This window comes from Sinocyclocheilus anshuiensis, unplaced genomic scaffold (genome assembly GCF_001515605.1).
Source record: "Sinocyclocheilus anshuiensis isolate Anshui unplaced genomic scaffold, SAMN03320099.WGS_v1.1 scaffold1597, whole genome shotgun sequence".
Classification (NCBI taxonomy): domain Eukaryota; kingdom Metazoa; phylum Chordata; class Actinopteri; order Cypriniformes; family Cyprinidae; genus Sinocyclocheilus; species Sinocyclocheilus anshuiensis.
The window spans coordinates 184,854-193,576 of record NW_015536587.1 but is presented as its reverse complement, the minus strand read 5'-3'; positions in this window follow the sequence as shown (position 1 = coordinate 193,576).

The following is an 8,723-nucleotide window of genomic DNA, read 5'->3' as shown; positions in this document are numbered from 1 at the left end:
AGCTCTTACTAGGCATAGAAACTTCCAGGCAGGTGTGTTGAGGCAAGTTGGAGCTAAGCTCTGCAGGACACCGGCCCTCCAGGACCGAGTTTGGACACCCCTGATCTATGGCTTGCTGTGGAATTACTTTGATGTTTGCAACTGCCTTTTTAATATTTTTTTATTCAATAACAAATACTTAATGTTTGATCTCCACTGGAATTAACATATTTTATCCCTTAATTTTAAAAGAAATTAAAAAGTAGTAACTTCGACATTAGAGAGCATTTTCTGCTGGGAATCAAGTTGAAATCCGCTTTACATACACGCATTACATATCGCCACATAAAGGCTTTAATTACAAAACACTTTCCCTGACTGGATACTTGAGGAAATCGAGCGTCGTATTTTACCACCCAATCATTTCCATGATAATCACCCACAGCATATTGACACGCCTCAGCCAGTCCATTCATTTCACTACATAATCGGCCAACGACTCAATGCCATCTAGATGTGAGTTTCCTCTCTAGACGTGCTTTATGGGAGCAATAAAATTGTTTTCACGCTGCCTTCTCCTGCTCATTCTTTGGCGAGGAGGCTTTATTTAGATGTTTTAATCATTAGTGTGTTTTGCTGTGTTAGTTTGGTGCTAATTCTTTTAATTAAAAATGTTAATTTAACCTCCAGCTAACTTGATTAGCATACCAGAAAGAGGCTCCTCCACTAGATCTTTCCCCTGTTTAGTTTGTGGTCTCTGAGGGTGAGATCCGCTGAAGAGTTGACAATGCATTTCTAATGGCCCCAGCAGGCCTCATTCCTTTAGAGAGAGAAAAACCTAATGAGAAAGAAATGTTTTGAGGAAGATAGGAATTAAAATGAAAAAAGGGCCTAGATATTTCTCACCTCTTATGGAGATCTGGACCCGGACAGCCTTAATGACATTGTTTTCACATGGATGATGTTTCCTACAAACACAAAATATTGTAATTTCAGCTAAAGCATAGAAGAAAAATAATGAATGAAATTGCATTGTGTCCTTCTGATTTTTTTTTTTTTAATGTGTTGAGATAAACATATATAATTTGTTTTTGTACCCCATTTTTATTACAGTAATTTTTAAATTATTTAAAAAAAATGTAAAACAATATTTTCAATTTTGCAAATTAGTGCATTTCTAGCTGTTGTTAATAAAACATTTTGTGTTTAAATAGGCCTATTTAATAAAATTACATTTTAGTGTTGGCTGTTTATGCCATAATACATAAAAGTGCATATTTATTTATTTATTTATTTATGTTGAATGTAGCCTATAGTTTTGTAAACACTGAAATATGTATGAAATAATATTACCAAAAAAATATTAATTATTTTTAAATAACAAGCACAAAGAATGAGTTTAGGTGTTTAGATGTTGCACTGAAATTTTTTTCATTTTTTATTTCATATTACACTAATATTAGCCTATCAAAAAATGTTTACTTCAAAGATACAGGTATCTTTTTAAGGCAGCTATACACTGTAAAAAATAAAAATAACATATTTTTCGAAGTTGTAAACAAAATTGGAAAAATGTCATGTAATTAATTGTTACTTGCCATTTCTTTGTAATTGTGAAATCTACTAAATGAAAACTATTTATTCATCAATTTTTTGGGTTTATAAGGGATACATTTGAAAGCATCATAGGCTACTTCTGTTTCAATCCAGGACGAAAATTCCTTCTAAAGTTTATAAGCCTTAAAATTTATTATCATTTTGTGATAATATTGATGAGGACATTACCCCTTTGTGCTGTTTTACGTTTATTGCCAATAAAAGATAAAATACAGAGTAAAGGGGGTTAAAATAGTATTTTGCAAAGCAGGCCTGAGATTTACATCCAGCTCCAGTGACAGATTAATTTCTGTGTCATAAAGAGGAGAGTACCTCTCATATTTTTTCCGTTTTATGTGGATGTACAACATGCTGTTCTTCTCGAAGGCTGGCCCACCGGGACCCGCGCTGAATCCGGAGGGAACTCTCTCCCGGATTGAAACGACGCAATTTAGCTCGACAAACGCCGGCGTTCAATCATTCAGATAAGACCCGGAGCCCATGAATGTCAAAGCGAGAGCACAGCACTAACAGCACGGCGAGACTGCTGGAAACACGCCGGGATGGGAAGAGCAAATGACTGGCGTTTTCAAATGGCAAGTGGTCAAGTGTGTTCAAATATGATTACAGTAATCTAAATGTTCAGCGAAGGGGATTTGTCTGTGGCTCTCAAAGTGAAAATATGTAGGCCTGTTTTCGTTCGGCCTGTTTCCGTCGTTTCTTTCACACAAACAGCGATTTAGTAAAGAAGCCTCAGTAAAATCGCTCGAACTTTGCTTCTGTTTGCACACGCCATGAAACGGATCACGTGATGTTGTCTTCGCGTCGTTGCTTAGGCCTATTTGTGCCATGTTTATTCATGCCTTTTATAGGTTTAGTTAGAGTAATATATTGTGAATTTAGCCTCGGTCGCGTCGTTTTAAAGGGGTCATGATGCGATTTAAATTTTTCCTTTCTCTTAGGCATCACAATATGGTAAGGGGCGTAACATTTCCGTCACACGCTTGAGGAATTCGGCCAATCACAATGCACTGGATAGCTGGCCAATCAGAGCACACCTCGCTTTTCAGACCAATGAACTTTGTAAAAATCGACGTGTTTCAGAAAGGCGGGGCATAGAGGAGGAGCAATAATGTACAGTATGTGGAAAATAATGTGTTTTTTGAACCTTAAACCGCATAAACACATTTCATTACACCAAATGCACAAAATAATGTTCTTTTTAGCAGCATCATATGACCCCTTTAAAATACTTATGTTTTGACGCAAACGCTTAGCGTTTTCTTACAGCTGAACACGTATCCATTCAAAGTACATCACAGAGACGTCTATTTGACGTCTGCAAGACGTAGGCTATTTTTAAGAGTGTTTGCTCATCTGCAATATGTCTATAGGACGATTCCTATCAGATGTCAAATAGACCTTTAGAAAATGTCTTTAAGATGTTTATGATTTATAATGTATGCAAAACTGACATCTTAAAGACGTCTATCAGATGTTTGTACACAGCAGATGCTTTCCAGATGAAGCGATCTTTAACAGACATCTTGTAGACGTATGTCCCTGATAGCACACGTACATCGCGGAGATGTCTATTTGACGTCTACATTTACATCTGCAAGACGTATTTTTAAGAGTGTTTGCTCATCTGCAATACGTCTATAGGACGATTCCTATCAGATGTCAAATAGACGTTTAGAAGATGTCTTTTAAGATGTTTATGATTTAGAATGAATGTAAAACTGACATCTTAGAGACGTCTATCGGATGTTTCAGCAGATGCTTTCTAGATGAAGCGACATCTTGTAGACGTATGTCATTTTCCAAAAGCATCATAGTCCTAAGTAGATCACAGAACCGTTGCCACAAATGGTTTCTACAATCAACTAAGCTTATGATGTTTTTGAGAAATGTAGCTCAGATAACTTTGAACGAACATTCTGTCAATGTTATAAACAATGGATAAACATTTGTTCATAATTTTTGCCAAAGATTTTACTTTAGCCAAAGTTTGTGAATTTTTGCAACTTTGGAGCCTGTACAGTTAAGTGAGCAGTATTTTACTGTCGTAAATATGACACTGTCATAATTATAGTGGATAGCTGTACACATGCATTTTTTGCTGCTGTATAGCAATTGTGGAATTTCATACCCGTTCACCAAACTTACATACTCCCAAAACAGACATTTAGAGGGACCATTCTCCTTGTTAGAAGTCAGATTACCATCAAAATTATATTTCAAGGTAAAAAAAAAACTTGCATACAGTTGCTTTAAACAAGAGTTGCAGGTAATGCTTAATTCCCCTCAAACAAGAGCTTTTTGTTGCAGTCTCTAGTAATTTGTTTTTGTTGTTGTTTTGTTGTCTTTTTTGAACGTGAAAGTGTTGCCATCTTCTGGACAAACTAAATAGTCCACTGTATGGACTGTAACACACTGTACTCACACACTAGTGTACTCATTAAAAATGAAGTGGTCTTCAAAATATTCCCATATTATACCCATATTAAAAAAAATATATTGTTGGAAGTATACAGAATGAAAAACTAGCTTAGCAACTTATGGACTTATCGCAGTTTATGCTGTATACTGACTACTGTTAAAAAAAACAGACTTGCGTAAGGCATGTTAAAAATTGTGGCAGCAGACATTACTTTCAGTTAAGTTCAGGTCGAGTCAAGTGCAATGAATTGTGGGAAACGTTATTCACTGCAGCGAGATCTCTTGTATACTGCTTATTTTGGCAAATGTAGATCCTGCCGCAATTATCTACTGCATTTAGAAAACTTTAAATATACTACTATATACTGTGAGAGCAGTATGCTAGTATGCTATTCTGTGAGTAGCCAATGAAAATGAACAACACCCGGTTGATTTGTTGCTACAGTTTGCTGTGCAAATGCCCCTTAAGAGTGCACAGCTGTTCAGACAGTAGTAGACAGCGGTCCTCATGAATAAAGAGCTGTGTAATACAGATTTTGTCCCCTCTTGTCGTCTATATTGATGCCCATGGCCTGCCTGACTACTTGTGCAGTGCTGGGTATTTAATAATGGACTAGACTGGGGAAGTTCCTAGACATAATGGGACATAGTGTGAATGCTTATATCAGTATGTGTGCATGTGTGATCCCGTGTCCTTCAGCTAGCAGTCTTGCTGCTGTCTTGTTCTCTGGAATCAGTATTTCCACAGGCTACACCAGAAGAGCTGCTCTGCATCCTCACCAGCTACCTAAAACACAAGCAGTCTGAGAACGCCAGAGTTTGATGAATATTTCCTTAATTCTCATTATTTTTTTATTTCGGAGGTCTCGGCTGTCCCGTGGGTTCATTAGTGCTGTAGTCGGCGGTGCGTATGGTAAACACCGACCCCAGCCTCTGTACTCTACCCTCTGGGCAGACGGGCTCCGCTGAAGGACTGACGTGTTGAGAGGTGGCCCGTCTCCAGCAGATGCTCTCTCTGGATGGGAAGACGGGGTTGGTGCCTTTGGTGTTGTCATGACAGCTTCCTTTTATGAGGCTCAAACTCAGACAACAGAGGAAGTCATTCTGTCACTACGGCACAGACTATGACTGAAACAATAGCACTGAAAAACACGGCCGACCTTTCTGTCTCTGTTTAATGTTGCTGGCTGCTTTTAATTAATTACTCATGGATGCATTTGTAAGTTACATTGTGGAAATAGCTATCTGTTCGCATTTTTATTTTCCTCAATGGCAGTTGCTTGGCTGGCTAATGCGGCCCTGAAATTATTTGACCTGGATACCACCATTTTGTTTCATGGGCACTTTTTTGACCTGAACATTCAGGATGGCAGACAGTGAAGAGAAATGAATATAGATAAACGAGTCAGGTGCTATAGTTTCCATTTAGGTTATTATGCTTCCTTAGATGATAGTGTGCAGTATACAGCAAGGATACCTACTTAGTTTTAGAATGTAGACACATAAGGAAATGTATAGTGTATATTGTAAAATAACTGTATTTGCTGGTGTTATAGAAAAACACACAAAAATTGTTTGCATATCTATTAATTGAAGCGCTGCACTAAATCAATTAACTAACACAGTGCCGGGAAAGCAAAATATAGTACTTTATACTACTATATAACCAAAGAAAATGGCTTGACACACTAACTTGTCTTGATGTGCTGAACAAAGAAAGGGCGGGATCGCTGGATTCCTTCAGTGAGTGTGATCAGCAGTATGTACTGCTTCAGGCCTGTCTGTTTGAGGGCTGCTACAGGGAGCCCCGTCTTTCTCCCCTGTGCGCTGACGCTTTGAGATCTCCCTGTGGCAAAGCCTGGGTTCATCCTCTCTCCTCCAGCTCGCTCTGCCTCAGCCTCTTTTCACGCCCCGAGCAGCTCTATAGTAGCATTACTGCACACTGAAGACTTGGAGAAAAGAGTCTTTTTTTCCAAAGGTTTGCAAAACAATAGAGAAGTCTGTAAGTGCTGTTTGGACTGGTTGAATTTTGCAAAAGACTCAATGATATGCTGTTTCTTGAGTACCTTAAATTGGCCTTTTTTACAGACAATAAATAGACCCTTTCTGTAGTCAACATATATTCAGTTTAATGTCAAAAATGTTAACCATTCTAAGATCGAAATGAAAAAAAATAAATAAATAATAATAATAATATATATATATATATATATATTCATGAAAAATAAGTAGTGAACCAGTTTTTATTTAAACTGTTTCATAATTTAAACATATTTTGAAAAAACATTTGTATGTTTAATCCAAGTCTGTGTGGTAGTCCAGGAAACCATTTTGTTGTCATATGACAAAAAACTAAAACAAAACAAGAAATAACATTACAGAAAAGACAGCTGTAGACCTGCACGATTGTCATGGTCATTAAGTATCTTAAAATTATCATATATGACAGCAAAATTTTGTCAAATGGTATAACTGAACATACCAAAAATATGTTTGAAAACTGTTTTGAATAGAATGATATGTATATATTTAAGGATTTTAGAGAACATTTGTCATTACTTTTTTACTGGACAGTTATACCACTTGACATGTTAGAGTCACAGTCTTGTTATTGTCAAATAAATGGAAATAAAGCTGAAATAAAATACAAATAGTAAATTAAAAAATTCAACGAGATGAAATTTAAAAACTTAAACGAAAATTTGAAATGAACTGAAATAAAATAAGTTTAATTTATAGTACTAAAATTACTAAAACTGAAGTAAAAACAAAAGAAATTAAAGGTCTATAGAGATATTTAAATAGAGATATTTAAAAATATAACAATACAACCTAATTAAAAATATTAACAAGTAGTATAATAGTTTATAAATAATATTAAAATAAGTCAATAATTTAAAATGTTTTGTTTTCAAAACAAAATACACAGGATACCATATTACATTTGTAAGGAAATGCCACATGCAAGCACTTTAAAATAGATTTTTAAAACATTTTTACTTTACATCTTGAACATTTTTATTTGTGATTGTCCCAAAAGCAATGCTTCCTCAGGTCTTTGTGTGTCATTCAGTGTTCTAAAAAACAACAACAAGATTAATAACTGATCATCTACATAATGTAAAAGATTTACTACAGTCTAGCACACAAATTCTTGGTTTCTTTTCAGTTTGGTGTGTGCTGGTCGTGCGGTGCAGTCAGTGTTGGTAGGTGGGAAGGTGGCGTAAAGCCAGCGGCGCTAATCATGATTGCGCGTGAAGTGGCTCTAATCATCTGTTCAGCTGCCACGACTCTCCGGCTTGTTTGCACAAGCCAGCGACTCCAAGCGTGGTGTGTACCGACAAGATATTTGTAATCGCAACTTCTTGAGAACTAGTAAAGGCAAACATTACGGGAGGTTGCATATTAATACGAGCTGCTTCGCTATAAAACAGACACTGTTCCTGAGTGATTCAGGGTTAATGAGGGGAGGCTGGAAAACACATTTGCTTCTAGAGTCAGAGTTTAACCAGAAAAGATGGCCGCAGTGGTTTTTGTTTGTTCAATCCTTTAAAATGTGTATTGAGAATTGATATTGAGAAAAAAATTTTTAACAGACAATACTGGTAGAAAAAGGACATCCATTATACCTTGCGTAAATTTCACAAACTCTCACAGGTCATTCTGCATAAGATATGTCATCCTATCAGTTTAACAAATCATGCTTTGCATAACATTTATGCTATGCTAAATGGTGCTCTGAATCTTTGTATTAAAAAAAGATCAAACAATTTTAGAAGGTATTATATTTAAAAAAAAAATTAACTCAATAATGGTATTATCCTCAAATATGTTTAATAAAATACATTTATAAATTATATTTTTTATTATTTAATATATATTTAATTTTATAAAGAAAAAATTAAGGACAAAACCCTGCTGTCCAGTGATATAATAACCAAAACACAATGACATTTTGAAGGAACACAACCTCCCACTTTCAGTGTCGAAAGTCTCCTTGTGTTCCTGCATGTGTGAATTTTACCATCTGCCATTGAACCTCTAACCTGTGAATGCAGTCAGATTGAGCCAAAGTGCTTTTAATACACGATTGTCACGCTACCTTAATCCCGTCTCCTGAAGACGGGCCATCGCCAGTGTCCTTGTGAGGCCATGCGCTAGACTGCTTTAGCCATTCCCACACACACACACTGCAGTCCTGTCGTGCAAAAGATGGAAATCGGCCCCACATCCACTCAAGCATGAACCAAATGTTAGCAGCAAGCCAGTGAGAGAGAAGAGGACTGCTATTAATTAGTCCACTGAAGAAACATTTAATTTTTGCCTGTATAACACACAATCCTGAGGATCTCCGTATCGCTGTTGATCTGAGTTCTTTACAGGATGCAAAATAAAGAATGCTATATACTCGCTTACTTCAAGACTTGATCATTTTGTCTAGTTTATTTAATATTTTTTTAAAGAATATCTTTTATGTACTACACATGCTCTCTTTCCTAAAAAATTGTAGGGAGTCAGTTCAGTTGTAGAATTCGGTTGTCACTCTGGATTCTAATTTAATTGTGTGTGAATGCTACCAAATTTAGCTCCAAACTGGACTGACAACCGTGTTCTGCTGCTGTGTGAAAGTAGCCATCAAGTCATTGGTTTAGTGCCTCTATAACACCGTTGTGACCTGTGGCTGGCTGTCAAATCATTTGCTGTGT